Source organism: Netta rufina (assembly GCF_964035555.1).
Source record: "Netta rufina genome assembly, chromosome: 2".
Taxonomy (NCBI): Eukaryota; Metazoa; Chordata; class Aves; order Anseriformes; family Anatidae; genus Netta; species Netta rufina.
The window spans coordinates 156,379,293-156,394,456 of NC_140124.1; the positions used below are offsets into that span (position 1 = coordinate 156,379,293).

The window sequence follows — 15,164 nt, forward strand, 5'->3', positions numbered from 1 at the left end:
TAAAACTAGTCATGAGTGGTCACGGGGAACTAAGGCATCATTTCAATCTGCATTTAATTAAGAAATCATTAATATGTGGCTATATTAAATCCTTGGGTCAGAAGATTATCAAAAAGAGTGCACAAGAACCTACAGAAAATTCACAACCATAATAGATAATGATGCATACGATGCAAATGATAAGGCAGATGGATCAGAGAAGGACTGCATCTGCATAGGAGGAAGGTGCTGGGCTGCAAAAAGTTGAGCCATTTTATCTACATAAGGCAAGAGAGATGGTGAAGAAAAGGAATAATTCCTGTTAAGCCAATTTATGGGGGAGTGAAAAGAGGCACGGAGAAAGCAAACATGAATGCTTGTAGGTACATATGAAAGGACCGAGTCAGCTTTCTGTATTTTATTCAATTTTATTATGTATAATATTCTTTTGAAGTCAATCCTGTTCTTCATTTCATCCAGGAATTATTCAGAGTTTGTGTTTTCTAGGCATCTTTGCAATTTTACAATCATCTTACACTGTGCCAAGGGTAGTTTAAAATGTAATACGAGGTTCTTTACTGATGTTATTTATTTTTCCTGGTTGCTCTGAAGAGTGTTTTGTTCTTGCTTAGGCAAACTTTGATTTCAGCAAGAAACTCTATTCTTCCATGAAAACAGGAGGTGATGGGGAAAACAGTGAGCCGTTCATATACTCGTCATAAATCTCTCCTCTCTCACAATAAATAGTCCATCATGTTCCAGCTCCCCCTCACATTGATGATTTTCCCACTCTACAAATGCCAGATTTAATGCCTCCTTCATCTCCTACTCCCCTTTTTGTGCCTCCATCCGCTCCATCATTTATGAATAAAATGCTGCCTGCATCATCATTTATTAAGCCACCACGTTTTCTTGATAGGTCCAACAGCTCATACTAATATTAATAAGACACTGCTTATACAGAGAAACCTCATAGAGGAATATCACATCAAAAACTGCAGAACCCCTCATGGGAGACTCAGGTGAGTCTTCTTTCTGTGCCAATATTCTCAGATAAGGCACTTGGACAACTCAGACCAAAGTACAAAGCTAGTAAGCTTGCATACGGTCATTCTCTTCCTTTTTTTTTTTTTTTTGGAAGGGCTGGGAAGAGTAAGTTGCTACATCCTAATGGTATTAGGGTATATTATAAATGGTATTAGGGCATATTATACCTACCAGACCCTGTAAGTACTCCTACTAAGGTACTAACAAACATTAAAAGCATCAAATCTGGTGAAACATTCAGAGCATCCTGTACTAAACAAGAGAGGACAGGCTCTCTGGGCCATGTCTTTATTTCCATTGTTTTTTTCTCTGCCCCCAATCAATGCTAAGCACTCTCTCAGTGCCTTAGAAAAAGTAAGTTAGCCAACAGAGACTTGTATCTTCAACTTGACCATATCCCCCCCCCCAAATCTAGAAAAAAAAAAATCAATTTGTATGCAGTCTAAGACAAAAATCCCCCGTGTGCCTCAAACCTCTATACAAAAGCAGCACACTCGCCGCTCCATGCAATTACACAGCAATAAATTACTTTGCTTGGGGGTACTTGTCGTTCACTGTGAGTACTGCGAAATACTGAGGGAAGAGATTAGCAAAGCAGGCCACCAAGGTGCACTTTTCAGTCACCCTACCCATCTACGCAGGAACAACCTCCTTCTGCTGAGCAGGCACGGCAGCTCATGCATAAACTAGCTCTTTCCAGCTCTCCCCATCCCGCAGCCCCCGCTGAATACAGTGAGGGAAGCAGGTGCATATCTGGGTTTATTTGTGTTTTTTGGATGGGTGGATTGGTAAAATTGCTCTGACCAGGCTGGGGAAAATGTACTTTCTGCAAAAAAAAAAAAAGAAAATCAGGACGACTGCAATAAGAGGTGCTCTGGCTTTCTAAGAGCTGCACAATCACTCTGTGATCTAGCAGCTGGATTAAGGAGTATCTTCACAAGCAAATATAATGTGTTTTGCTTTTAGTGGTATATAAGCATCACTGACAAGCATGAGCACTTCTTTTCTTCTCTTTATCCATCATCTTGCCAGTTGACAAGTGTGAGAAGAGCACTGTGCATACTCATCTCATTTCTAAACAACAGAGAGAAAAGAGGGTCAGCAGTCTTAGATGAGAGAAGATTCCAATCCTGGTATATTTAATATTTTATAATTTTTACATATTTGAAATGGAAGAGGAGGTGTATGAACCTATGACCATATATCATGGCTATCTACATAAAGAGATCTCTGTACTTATCCTCATATATATTACCAGTTTGTTGCAGGATGGAGCAGAAGGAAACCTTGTCAGCAGTGGCAGAAACTACTGGAACAGGATCAGGTACTTTAACAGTACCATTGGCTGCAAATCTGTGTCCCTTAAACCACTGCTGATGAAGAGGGACATAGCTTAATGTAAGCCCCAAATCCCAAATCTCTTTCATCTTATCTCCTTCCCAGCACCAATTCATATGTCTGTATGACCTCACCTCAACACACAAGACATTGAAAACACAACACAAAAAGATTATAGCTTTATATTATCTATAGCTTTATATAGCTTTGATATTTTACATCATTATGTATGGGTGTCTACACACCGTGCATAGATACGATATAAATGTACACTTACATGCACAATTTATATATAGGTATATTATTGGAACACAATCGTAATTAAATGTTAAACTAATGCTTGTTGTTTATGCTGCTTGAGCAGAAAGAAATGGAGCCCCAGTGGCTTCATAAAAATGAGGGTGAAATACAGCTGACATTACCTAGGCTGCAAATAAGACACACCAAAGAGCACGTATCTGACACGGACCTGCAGCACTGACTTGCAATGGAGTGGCCATGGTTATATGGATATGGCTGGGATTACCAGGTGGTGGCATTATACCTCATCTCCCAAATTCTCCCAGCTTGGAGTGCATGGAAACTCCTGCTTGGGAAGGTGACGTTACCCAGGTGTACCCCAAATCCCATGACTGTTTATACAGAAGAAACCACAGCAGGAAGAGCTGTGCTATTTAAAAACGTGGATTTGGCCATAGGGTTTTGTTCATAGTTGACTTTCAGACCATGGCATCGAGCTGTTTCATGTGCCAGCCCCCAGCAGTGGCTTGGATACTTGAAAACACATGACAAATATTGTCCTACATCTCTTGGCTTCTCTCTCCTCTTTCAGCAATGAGCCATACGACATTTCCTAAAAGGAAAAGCAGGGAAAATCACAGTGGTCCTGAAGCCCATCATCTCCATGAAAGGATCCAGCAAGCCTGGAAGTTCAGAAGGTACATGTGCAGCTGATAGTTTTTTTATTAGAGCATATTCAAAATTTTCTTCTTCTTTTTTTTTTTTTTGTTTCCTTCCAACCCCATTTTCCCTCCCTTATCTTCCTCCTCTATGTAGAAAACCACTATGGTAACTAAAATGCCAGAGGCAGGCTGCTCTCGCTGTAAAAACAGATGCTTTTTTAATTGTCCATCTCTCAGGTATAATTGGTTGAACCAAGACACACATAAAGTAGACTGCAGCACTTATGTCAAGGGAGGGAGCTTTCCTCAGCTGGTGCTAGAGGAAAAAATCTCCCTCTGCAAGCCTGAGAAATGCAATAATTTAACTGGACCCACTCAAAATCACTTCTCAGTGCCATAATTAGCATGGTCTGGTCCTGTAGCGTAGTAACCTTTACCCCGTGACCCAGCTTGCTCTCTTCATGGCTTGTTAGTGATGTGGTCACTCAGGCATAGCCAAGAACAAGAAGAGATATTTACAGAGCTATGGGATGGCTGCCATCCGTGGTAAGGTAAAACGCACAGGCATCTACACACCTATTTAAAACTAACACTTCTTGTCCTATTCCAATCATATATATACAGAGGAAAAAGGTTATTCCTTTTTCTGGTCATTTCCTCCTTGCCTGAAACCTTTTTCTCTTGTCATCCCAGTCAACTCTAAATTTAACCAGGACGTAAAGACCCTGCGCTCCCAACTGAGTGAAATCATATTCAATAAAGAAGATTAACAGCCAGGATGGTAGTAAAAAGGATAGGGGGGAAAAGGAGAGAAAAATTGTGGGTTCTTTTTAATTAAACCTGGTTTGCTATTCAACTGAATCTTCCACACAAGATTGCTTCCCAACTTTTGATTAATTCACTGAAAAACCTTAAAAATTCACAGGGCTTATTTTGTCCATCTGCAAAATGGAGAAATAAAACTAGGAGCTAGATTTTCAGCATTTCAACGGAGGCTTTTAAAATGCCTGTTGCTATAGTACTGCGAATCTTTTACAAATGATTCTGAAATATTATCAGCATTTCAAGAGGTAATCACAAAAGAAAAAAAAATCACTATTTTTTTTCCCCGTGTCCTTTAAAAGCTCTAAACCTAGATTTGTAATTGAAGTGCAAACTGACCTTTATAAACTGTACAGCATGGCTGAAATACATTATTCTGCAGGGCTTGGGGGAATTTGCCATGCTCAGCAATTCAATAATCTTACTTTCTTTCATTTCTGTTCTTCAGACAATGTGACATAGCTGGATTTTCATTCTTCTCCAGTTGCGAATCAAGCAGGAAAGGTTGAGGGGCTTTATCAACACTATAATCTAAAGCTCCTGTCAACTTGCTGCTGTAACCTGCTTTTTGGCAAATAACTCAGCTGTTTTGCCCACCTTACCCGAATGCCTCAGCAGCTAATACTAACCCCTATTAAATCCCATTTGCAATCTGCTAGCTTAGTTAAATGGTCCACGTGCAGAAATGACCCATCACCACCAGTTTAACCAGCTGAGATGGTTTTATCTCTAACCTTGCCATAGTATAACACAACTGCAATCATGTGCAGTACCCTAAAGCCACAACAAAAATGTCAGGCATCAAACTTTGTTACTGGGTAATTATATTGAAAAGAAACAAGTGCACTTAAAGCTTCACATGGGAAAAGAGCCACAATCCTGAACAGAAGCAGGAAGCTCTCAAAGCACTGATTCTGTGAAGCTCTTCCAGTTCTTGGGATTCCATCTACAGACAATACTTTTAACACTGCCCAGCCTACATCAGCACTGCTCTCTACCACACAACCCCAACTTCTTGCCCAGCTGAGCTTGCACTGTCATCTGCAGATCAAAACTGTTTCTGCTCTCATCTCCGTCCTTCCCCTAGTGAAGGTTCACCTGAGCAAGGAACACCACCTTACCTCTCCCCATCCTGCAGCACCATTTGTGGGGATCAAAATTTTGGTAACCTGCCTTGACCCATTCCTTTTACATCTTTATTCAACCATCCCAACCAGCTTCCTCTGAAGTCCTGCATAAATCCACACTCTAAAAGGCATCCAGAAGTTAAATACAAGCTTAAAAGACAGCCTTGATCAGCTACATGCTATTTTTGGCCATATCCAGGGTTTTCCATTTTGCACCAGAGTTCAGCAGGGGTCAGCACAAGAAACAAAAGCTGCTGCTCCTTCTTTCCAAGTTATGCTTGCACTTCCCTCCACCCTAGGATTTTCCTCCAAGAAGGAACACTGGACTCCAGCCACAACCACCCCCTCTCAAGGCAAGAGATCTCTCCAAAAAAGGAGGATCTTTTCATTTTTAACACAATAAACACATTTCCAAGACAATAAACAAACAGGGTGTTAGACCAGCCTTTGGTACACAGGGTTAACATTTCTTGCAGCCTGAGAAAGAAAAGAAAAAATGCAGCTGAAACAAAAGCCTTACTGAATGCTTTACCTTTTGAATGCTTGTACAAGTTTGCTCTCTTTGTCTGCACCTTTCCTAAGGTGGTTGTTGCCATGGGACCAAGTCCACAGCACTCCTGGTACTCAAACACTCAAACTTTATTAACTGTTTGCTGTTGTGCAGTGTAGGGGACCAGCTGTACAATTTTAACCTTCTGCACTTATTTACTGTATTGCTATTAAAAAAATAACTCTTAAATTCCTCCACTGCCAGTTTAACCCCTATGGACGTGTACTAGGGAACTAAGATTTGTTTCCTTCATCGTCGTAAATCCAGAAGGAGGATTCCTGTTGTGTGACACTGCAATCCAGGAAAGAAGCATGACATTACTTATTCATTATTCTGCAAGAGTGAATGCATGAAGATCACAGGATGCGAAGAGGCAAGCTCTTCATGTACAAATTGTGTCTGCGTTTTGTGAACACTGGGAGAGAGAATATAAGGAGACAGTGATATAAAATGTTCTGGTAAACACATATAATCCCTCTGAGGATTGTCTTTCTTCAACATAAAATGCACGTTTGTCAGACACTTGACCTTCACCATGGTTAGTCAAGATGAGGCTGTGGATCCACGGCTGATCACGAGCATTTTCTGGAATAAATCTCCTAAGCCACACAGTAAATTCCCGAAACTGTAACATTACCAACAACCAGTAAAATCTATACTAAAATTATAATTTCTTTAAGTCAGCCACAGGTTCTCTACTCTTTTCTTTGTGGTTTTTATCTGACATTATTCACTTCTCTGCCTCCAAAACATTTTCCCAAAGAGCATCCTCATCTGGTTTACATAGTTCTACGTACAGAATCATAGAATCACAGAATCATTTAGGTTGGAAAAGACCTTTAGAATCATCTGCTTCAACATTTAACCTAGCATTGCCAAGTCCACCATTAATCCATGTTCCTAAGCTCTCCATCTCCATGCTTTCTGAAGACCTCCAGGGATGGTGACTCAACTACTTCCCTGGGCAGCCTGTTCCAGTACTTCACAACCCTTGCAGTGAAGAATTTTTTTCCCTAAAAAAAAAAGAAAACAAGTTAGGGCCAGAAGATTAGACCCAGTAATCCAATGGGAATTCCTCCATCTCACGTTAGCACTCTGTGGAAGTGTTTCTTGCTGAAAACCATCTTCTTACTCAGTTAAAACATCTCTTGTCCACACAAATTGCCCAAGGATCTGATTAACCCCTGGTGGTGCCTCAGGTGGTGGGAAGATGAACATCTCTGTGCAGAAGGTTTATCATGGCCTTGGCATAAGCATGGTATAGAAGGGCTCAGCCATTTGAGCACTGTGCTGAAAAAATGCAGTGATGTTAGAGAGCCAGAGTGACTTCTCCAGCAAGAAAAAGCTCGGCAGGCCCCCTTAGTTTTGTCTAAAATTGGACTTTATTTTTCATTTTTCCCCCCACGTCAGCAAACGTTCGAGGATGCTAATTGCTTCAACAGATAGCCTCCAGAAGTACGACTGAAAGATCAGCCAAAGCCACGGATCACAACAAACGTCATTCCTGCTGACAGGATCGCCGCTCCTGGCTTTACAGCTAGCATAAGACTTGGGGAATAAATGAGACCTTACACAAAGCCAATAGAAGTATTTCACTAAACATTAGCATGTTTGGATTAGTGTGCCAGACCCCTGAAGGACTCTGCGGCAAGCTGGATGCTCAGCCCTAACAATGGCACACTCCGTGCCTGCATACATGAATTATTAAACGAACTTCATCCCACAGGTCCCCCAGTCAATCAATATGAGCTGCACTGCTGAATGTGTAACTATAGGCATAAAAACTTACCATAAACATGCAGCCAGCCCTGCTCTCTGCCTCAGGATTCTTATTTTGGTCTCTGAAAGTTTACAAAACTTATGCTAACGAATCCAGAGGCAAGTCACTCCAACCAGGATCTCATGTCATAAGATAAACTTTCCGCCTGTGGATATTTCAACCCAAATAACAAATTATTTGCCCTCTGCAAGCTGAGCAGGAGGAAAACTTGTCTTTCTCTATCTCTAACTCTGAGAGAAGAAAGAGGCAAAATATTTTAAGTTTAATATATAATTTTTTTGGGGGGTGGATTTCAAACTGTTGACTCAAAATGCCAATATTTAATCTATTCAAATGGCACATTTCGTTTCTAATATGAGAATAGAAAGCAAAATAAAATCAAAATTTAGAAGAAGCATTTTGGCTAATAATAGGAGGGAAGATCTGCATATTTTTGTGTTGAATAAGCTCAGAAATGCTTCTTCAAAATTACCAAAAGTACCGCTATTAGCATGGTGGTCTAAGTGCTGAAAAAAGAGGGAGAGTTTTATTCTATTTATTTATTCCTTCTGCTGTCACCCACAAACACAAATAACATCACTGTGAATTCAGCATTTTCCAGATAAGCATCTTAGAATAAATTTATAAAAAGACCAAGCACGACAGTATTTTTACACACAGCAATATCCAGCTTCGCTTCTGCTAGTGTCGAATTTTCTTGCTACGAGTACAGAACTTGCTTGACAATGTGCTTGGCTTCCAAATTGGGGGTGTACTCTTTTCTTTTCTCCTTAGGCACTGAATCAAAAGGGTTTTTTGGGGGAGGGGAGAACACTGATTTTTACAGCATCTAGTCACTGGCAGGATACGAAAGGCATCTCTCCATTTACCAAGATCTATGATCTGAAAAGCATGAAGACCCTGGGACATTATTGCAGACCCTATTTCCTTGAGTGTGCATGGGCCTGTGCTCACTCTGTGTAACTGTGTAATTTGTCCTGTTCATCAGCTCCCAAATCTGACATCCCTGGTCTTCAACCAACTGGATCTAAAGCTAAAGGGCAATTCTGCAAATGATGTGGGAGCAAAGATAGGTGGGAAGGCTGGGGCTGCCGTGCAATCCATTTGTCACTGGGTACTGGGTCACAGACTGGTTGAGGTTAAAAGGGACCTCTGGGCCCACCTGGTCCTGGGTGGCCTCCAGCATGTCTTGATGCCTGGGGTGTCTTCTCCCCAGGTAAAAGACCCCACATTGCTTCCTATTGAACTCCACAAGGTTCTTGCCAGCCCACCTCCAGCCTGTTGAGGTCCATCTAGATGGCAGCATGGCCTTCTGGTGTGTCAGCCACTCCTTTACTGAGGGTGCACTCTAATGGTTAATGAAGATGTTAAATGCCCAGAATTGACCACTGGGGTACTCTGCTCATTACAAGCCTCCAACTAGACTTCCCACCACTGACCAGCACCCTCTGGGTCGTGTCATTCATCCAGTTTTACTTGTGGAGGCACCAACAGTGACCAGGCGCCCATGGTCTCATCTCCATGACTGACCATGACAACAAGGAGAGATCAAAAATCACAAGCCAAGACGTGAGACAAAAAGTCAACATGACAAGTAACAGCAGTAGAAGACCTTCAAGAGCAGAGGTTTGGTTATTCTCTACATGCCTTTGATCTCTGTTCTCTTGCTTATACCTCCTGGAGCACTCACTACTTGCCACAAATAACTAAGCATCGCTCCATCACCTCATGGCCTAAAATTCACAGCTTATTTCCAGAGGCTGATATCTTGACACAGGAAGATACTGCTTTGGCTAGGATTTCTGCCCATCTCAGACCTTTGGCAAGGACAATTGGAGAGGAAAACACTGAAAAGGAAAACTTTTCTCTGACAGATTGATTTGTAGTGACCATTAGAGGCTGCTCAGGCATGCGAAGGACCTCTCTAAGCAGAGAAGGTGGTCAAAAGGAGATGAATTTATCATCATTGGAGAGTTCTGCAGTTTGTCACCAGCTTTTGCAGTTTATCACAGAGATGTCATATCTGGAGCTTTGGGATTCTTAAGGGTGAGATCTGTCACATAAATACAACTATTAATACAGCAAGTGTATTATACAGTTAAATGCAAATTTTGCAATCTGGCAACCCATTTTTACTGCCAAACCTAGAAGGTTTTCATGTCAGAAATTGATGCCAACAGCGATAAATGGAGGATAGATAAAGTTAATCCGACTGCTTTGAGTTGAACAGGGAAGGTATTACTTTGAAGGGTTTAACATATTAACAGAATCAAAACGACATTTCAAAATATTTATGGAAATCTCTTTTTTTTTTTTAAGCTTATACAAGCAGAATAACAAAACCATATAAAATATTATTAAATCCTACCCTTAATTAAACATGCTGACACTTAAAAGCTTCTGTCTGATTTACTTTAAAAAAATCTTCTTTCAGTAAATTATGTCTTTAAGATATCTTTCTGCTCTAAGTGAATCTGCATTCCACAGGAATTAAAACCTTCTTAACAGAAGCTTGGTGGATTTTCTTTTTTTTTTTTGATTTTTTTTATTATTTTTAAGCTATACCTCCAACTTATCAAACGTATGGGTAAGAAAGAAGAAAGAAACAATAAGCATAAATGATAAAATGAACTGAGAAACAAACCTTTAGTGTTTTTAGACAATTCAGAAAACCCAAGGGGTGTGGATACATCTGCCTTCCCTGGAGGACGGTGAGGCTCCTACTGATGAGGACAACCATTCAGCCTCCCTGGAGTACACACAAAGAAAGCTTGGCATGTCCGAAGGGCATTTCAGTCCCCCTGAGGTACAAATGACCCCACAGCTCCCCAGAAAAGCCAGGGTTACCACGCTTCTTCCTATAATATCAATTAGGTGGGATGAATCTGAATTTTCTTAATCAATCACCTAGAAGGTGAACTAGCAGTGGTGATTCTCCCATTTGGTTCAGGGGGACACCTGGTGTCACTTGAGATGTCCTAGGGTTCCACCAGGCCCACGGATGTTATTTCAGAAGCAAATGAACAGCAAGTCCTGTGCTAAACCTGCCAGTCCCACACGTGTCTCAGACACCCTGGAACATCTCAGTAGCCTCAAGGGTCCTCTACTTTACTGCGATGACTTGAATCTTGACAGATGCCCTTGGCCAAGCCCACGTAGACACCTACCTGCAGGTGCCTTATCCGTAATGAAGGTGACATGAAGATGTCATCAACAGCCACAGCTGAATCCAATACACCACAGACTTAACAACCGTGTCCCGAATGCCAAAGTGTTTTCAAAACACTTTCATAAATCCAGCAAAACACTGCTGAGTGAGCTGGAGTGGACTGAAGTGCTCATTGTCATTCTTTAATTAATTCTTGTTGCTCAGACAGGCTTCAGGCTGGCACAGAGGCACTTCTCTTCCTGAAAGCAACCCAAACGGGCACCCTGCATACATCATAGGGGCAGTGGTTCCCCAGAGGCATCGCTTGATTTCACAAACGTGTAATGATGAGATAAACTGATTAAATGCTTTTATTTACCCCTGCAAATTCTCCCAGTGATGTGGCAAACTTACCGGGGAATGGACAGGAAGATGGAATTCCTCTACTCCCAGCAAAGAATATGGCAAACCTTATATGAATTTTGGCTTAATTTGCATTCCTGGGAAAAACAGGTGCCTCCTGAGGTTACTATTTGGCCAAAAGACAGTACAATCAGTGATCCAAAAGCTGCACTTTTTGCCCCTTTCAGGCCCATTGCCCTTGTCTCACCCCTGAGCAGCTCGGATCTCAAACTGAGCTTCCCGTTCAGCAAATACTTTGAATCTCCTTTGCAGTACTGCACCGTAATCAGTTCTGCTGCATAGCCCTAATAAAATCATTAAAGTATTATACATCAAAAAGCATGCACTTTGTCAGTGTTCTGCAGACAGTGACTGCTTCATGGGTATATATCCACTAATACTGCTTAGATGTGACAATCAGGCTGTGGCCATAGGAATTTTCTTAATCAGGTCTCAAATACAGGAGGATCTGTGTCCTTATGGGTTCTCTGATAGCAATCTTGTAGTGTCAGGGTGTCTGATTTTTCCAGGGGACTGGGAGGGATTTGTAACAGAGAGGACTGACTATTGCCAGTTCACTTCTACAAGAATAGGACGCTTATTTTCATGCAGTGTACAGATGTAAAGCTGAGTCCTCCCTCAGCTGCAGAGAAACATATCTGCATATTTCTATCATCTGCAAATTGGAAAAAAAAAAAAGGAAGAAAAAAAGGAAAAAAAAAAACAATCAGGAAAAGGAGGTGGAAGCCAATTTTTATTTTTTTTTCTTCAAATCAGGAGAAATCAACACATTTTGTAGCATGGACACATTCAAAAAACTCATCAGTGCTAAAAGCACCAAAAATATCCTCTTCACATCTCTTCACTGAACAGGCAAATTCTCCTGGTGGTGACTGGTAAAGGAACCAAAAAATGCTGCAGCATGAGGAGTCATTGGCTCCAGCCCATCACTTATAAAAGGGGGGTACGACTGTAATTCAATACAGCATCATATTGACCTTGCCCTGAAATAAGTTAAGCTAAGGGTAAGTGTTGAATGAGAGGATATACTTGTGTGTAAGCCATCCAGGAAGCCTGGTTTGGAAAGTATGCAATAATGTCATGGTCAACCAGCCTGCAATAAAGGGACTCACAGACCCGTCCTGCCACTAACAGCTCAATCCTGTAGCTTCAAGATATCCATCAAATGATGCTTGCAAACTTTCCTTCTAAATATATATATGTGTGTAATAATAATAATAAAAGCCAACTTTATATTTTTACATTTTTTCTTAACTCATATTTTTCCTAGGAAGAATATCCAGTGGTACATGGGGAAGCCTTATCCTCCCTGCAGCCTGTGGACTGTCTCTTTGAGACAGTGATTTATCCGGGCACTTCATTTTATTTTGCCCAAATTAAGTTACCGTCAGTGCCTAACATCAGGGAATCTCCTGAATCCCACACCCTGGGACCAAGGAGGGAGATAAATTGCTTGGGAGCTTGGATTATTAAACCAATGGTTACAAAAAAAAAATATATATATATATACATTTTTCTTGCATGGGATCAGTACTTAACAAGTAGTTTGCAGACATGTATCACTGGAAAAAGCTGTCAGCATTGCCTAATGACCCTAGCTCCTCACCCGAGCTCCATGCATCCTTCTTCCTTTTGCTCCTGCTCCTTTCCCAATTAATCCGGGGTCAGTTGCATTCAGCCGACTCCATCTAGAGCTTCTTATGGGCATTTACATTTCACTTTCCTTGCATTTTCTCCTTCCAGCTCCAAGCATGTCACACACAAGTATTAGAGCTGGCTCTGGGATGAGCTCTGACCAAGGTTTCTGACTGCTGGATCTCACATATACCCTGCTCACACATCACCAGCCACCTCTGCCTCACTGTCTAGAACTGGCACTCTGTTTGGGATGAACTCGTCCCAAATTCACTTGCCACAGGTGCAGTCCTTATCCCAAATGACTCAGCTATCAAAGGGAGAGAAGGCATTTCAGCAAAGGGAAGAGCCCGGGTTGACAGTGAGAAGTCTTCCCTCATCTGAATCAGCGTCCCTCTGATGCCCTTATGAGTCCTGTGCGTAACAGGTGGAAAGTCTGGAAGACTTTTTAAAAGTCAGGCAGCTTGGCTTCATGTATTGTTTTTAGCAGGATCCTGCAGCAAGATAAGCAAACACTACTGCAGTGCACAGATTATGGATACTAAACGTCCTTCGTGGCAGGAACATTTCTCACCATGAACCCCTGATCTCAAATATTCTGACCCCCCTCGCCTGCCTGACAGCCTCCCTTTAGCAAAGTGGTAAATAAGTCACTTAGTTAGTATGAAAGAGAAGGTGTGGTGATTTTATTATTTAGATATCCACAAACACTATCATTTTTCTAATAGCCGAGGCTATAAACCTACCAAATGTTCACTCGTTGCTCTCAATCCGTCTTCCAAGTTAGAGGATGTTCAAGGAGAAGCATGCATCAGCCTTTGAAGGAAAGGGGTCGAGTGGCAAAGGAGCAAGAGTTTACGCCATGATTTGCAGCTGGGGAAGCGGAAAATGCTGCCCCAAAGGTCTCACCTGAAGAGCTGACCCTCTGCTTGTTCCTGATCTTAGAGATATACGCAGCCCTGCCGGCTCTCATGATTCATGGCGCGCTGCTTTTTGCTGGTGCAGCTCTCATGAGAGATGGGCAGAGATGCACGCAGAGCATTCAAGGCTGCTCGCACACATCTGGCGATGAAATGGGGTCAGTGTGAAGGACACACCAGTCTTAAGACAGGAGAAAACAATGGGATGATGGAGGGGAAGACAGCTGCTGATCCTCCTCTGCTGGGCACCCTGCAACTGTTCAGTCTGGAGACGCAACAAGGAAAATAGGAGAAATCAAGAGAAACCTTCTATAAAGCCTGGGGAAAGGTTATAGATCAGGATAATGGAAGCATAGAGCTGGTGGAATTCTAGGGCTGATGACAGGGACAAGGAAGCATGGTTAAAATAAAAATATGCTGCATTTAGCTACCTGGACAATTAATGATAATTCCAAGATCCAAAATAATCGTTGCAATTAGTGCCTTATGGATCTATTTATGTAACTGCTCAGGAAAGAAGAAAATTATCTAGCCATGTTTTTGAAGCGCTCTGAGGAGCAAAGGAATTGATTCTTAAATAAAAAAGAAGTAGTTTAGGAGCATAAGCACAATAGATGCTCTGGGTGATCGAAAGCCATCCTTGGTAAAAGATCTCCATTAGTTACAAGGGCAGTTTATGCTACAAATAATTTTGTACATGTAAACATCTTTCCTGATTACATTGATCTCCACAGGCTGACTCTTTACTCTTACATCCTCTCCAATCTCCTAAAATTAGATCCAAATCTTCTGACTATTATTACTATTACTATTTTTAATCCTCCAGTTTGCAAAACAGTGTATATGTGAATTAGGGCAGATCTGAGGCACAGATGAAAGCAGTGGAATGGAGAGAGGGAAGAGACTGCAAACCAGTCTGAGAGATTATACTGCGTCGAGAAGGCAAGTCAAGCACATCAGGCACTTCTAAGGAGAATAATGCCAATATAAAGAAATAGAAACCAAATTCTCCCTTCCATTCACAGCTGAACCTCACTAGGAAATGCAGTCATATATACAAAACTAGAACCACATCCTAAGTACTTGATTTTTGTATGCAGGCTGCATGAAGGGAAGCAGCTTTAATAAATTGTGCTACATTTGGAAAAGCCATTTTAATTCTCTAATTAGCATGCATACAATGAAAACTAACTGTGCGTGTTTGTGTATACACATATCCAGAAGAGAGTTTAATGAACTGTATCTATTGCAAGTGAAACTGAAGTTTCATCTTCTCTGTGCTGTACCATGTGATGCTGTGATGCAAGTTTCAATACCACAGCATACTTTTCTGCCTATAAAATGTCTTCTTGCTGGAAGGAAGGAAGGAAGGAAGGAAGGAAGGAAGGAAGGAAGGAAGGAAGGAAGGAAGGAAGGAAGGAAGGAAGGAAGGAAGGAAGGAAGGAAGGAAGGAAGGAAGGAAAGAGCTACACAAGCATCCAAGTCTGGCTTCA

The 15,164-nt window shown here is 41.5% G+C and overlaps 1 protein-coding gene across 1 annotated transcript in view; it reads right to left on the bottom strand.

The window, feature by feature from the left end:
* The window catches only part of LOC311206420 (t-SNARE domain-containing protein 1-like), a gene marked incomplete at its 3' end in the record, with an annotated part of 198,959 nt that overhangs the window by 43,195 nt on the left and 140,600 nt on the right, over window positions 1-15,164 (bottom strand). The window lies entirely within an intron of this gene.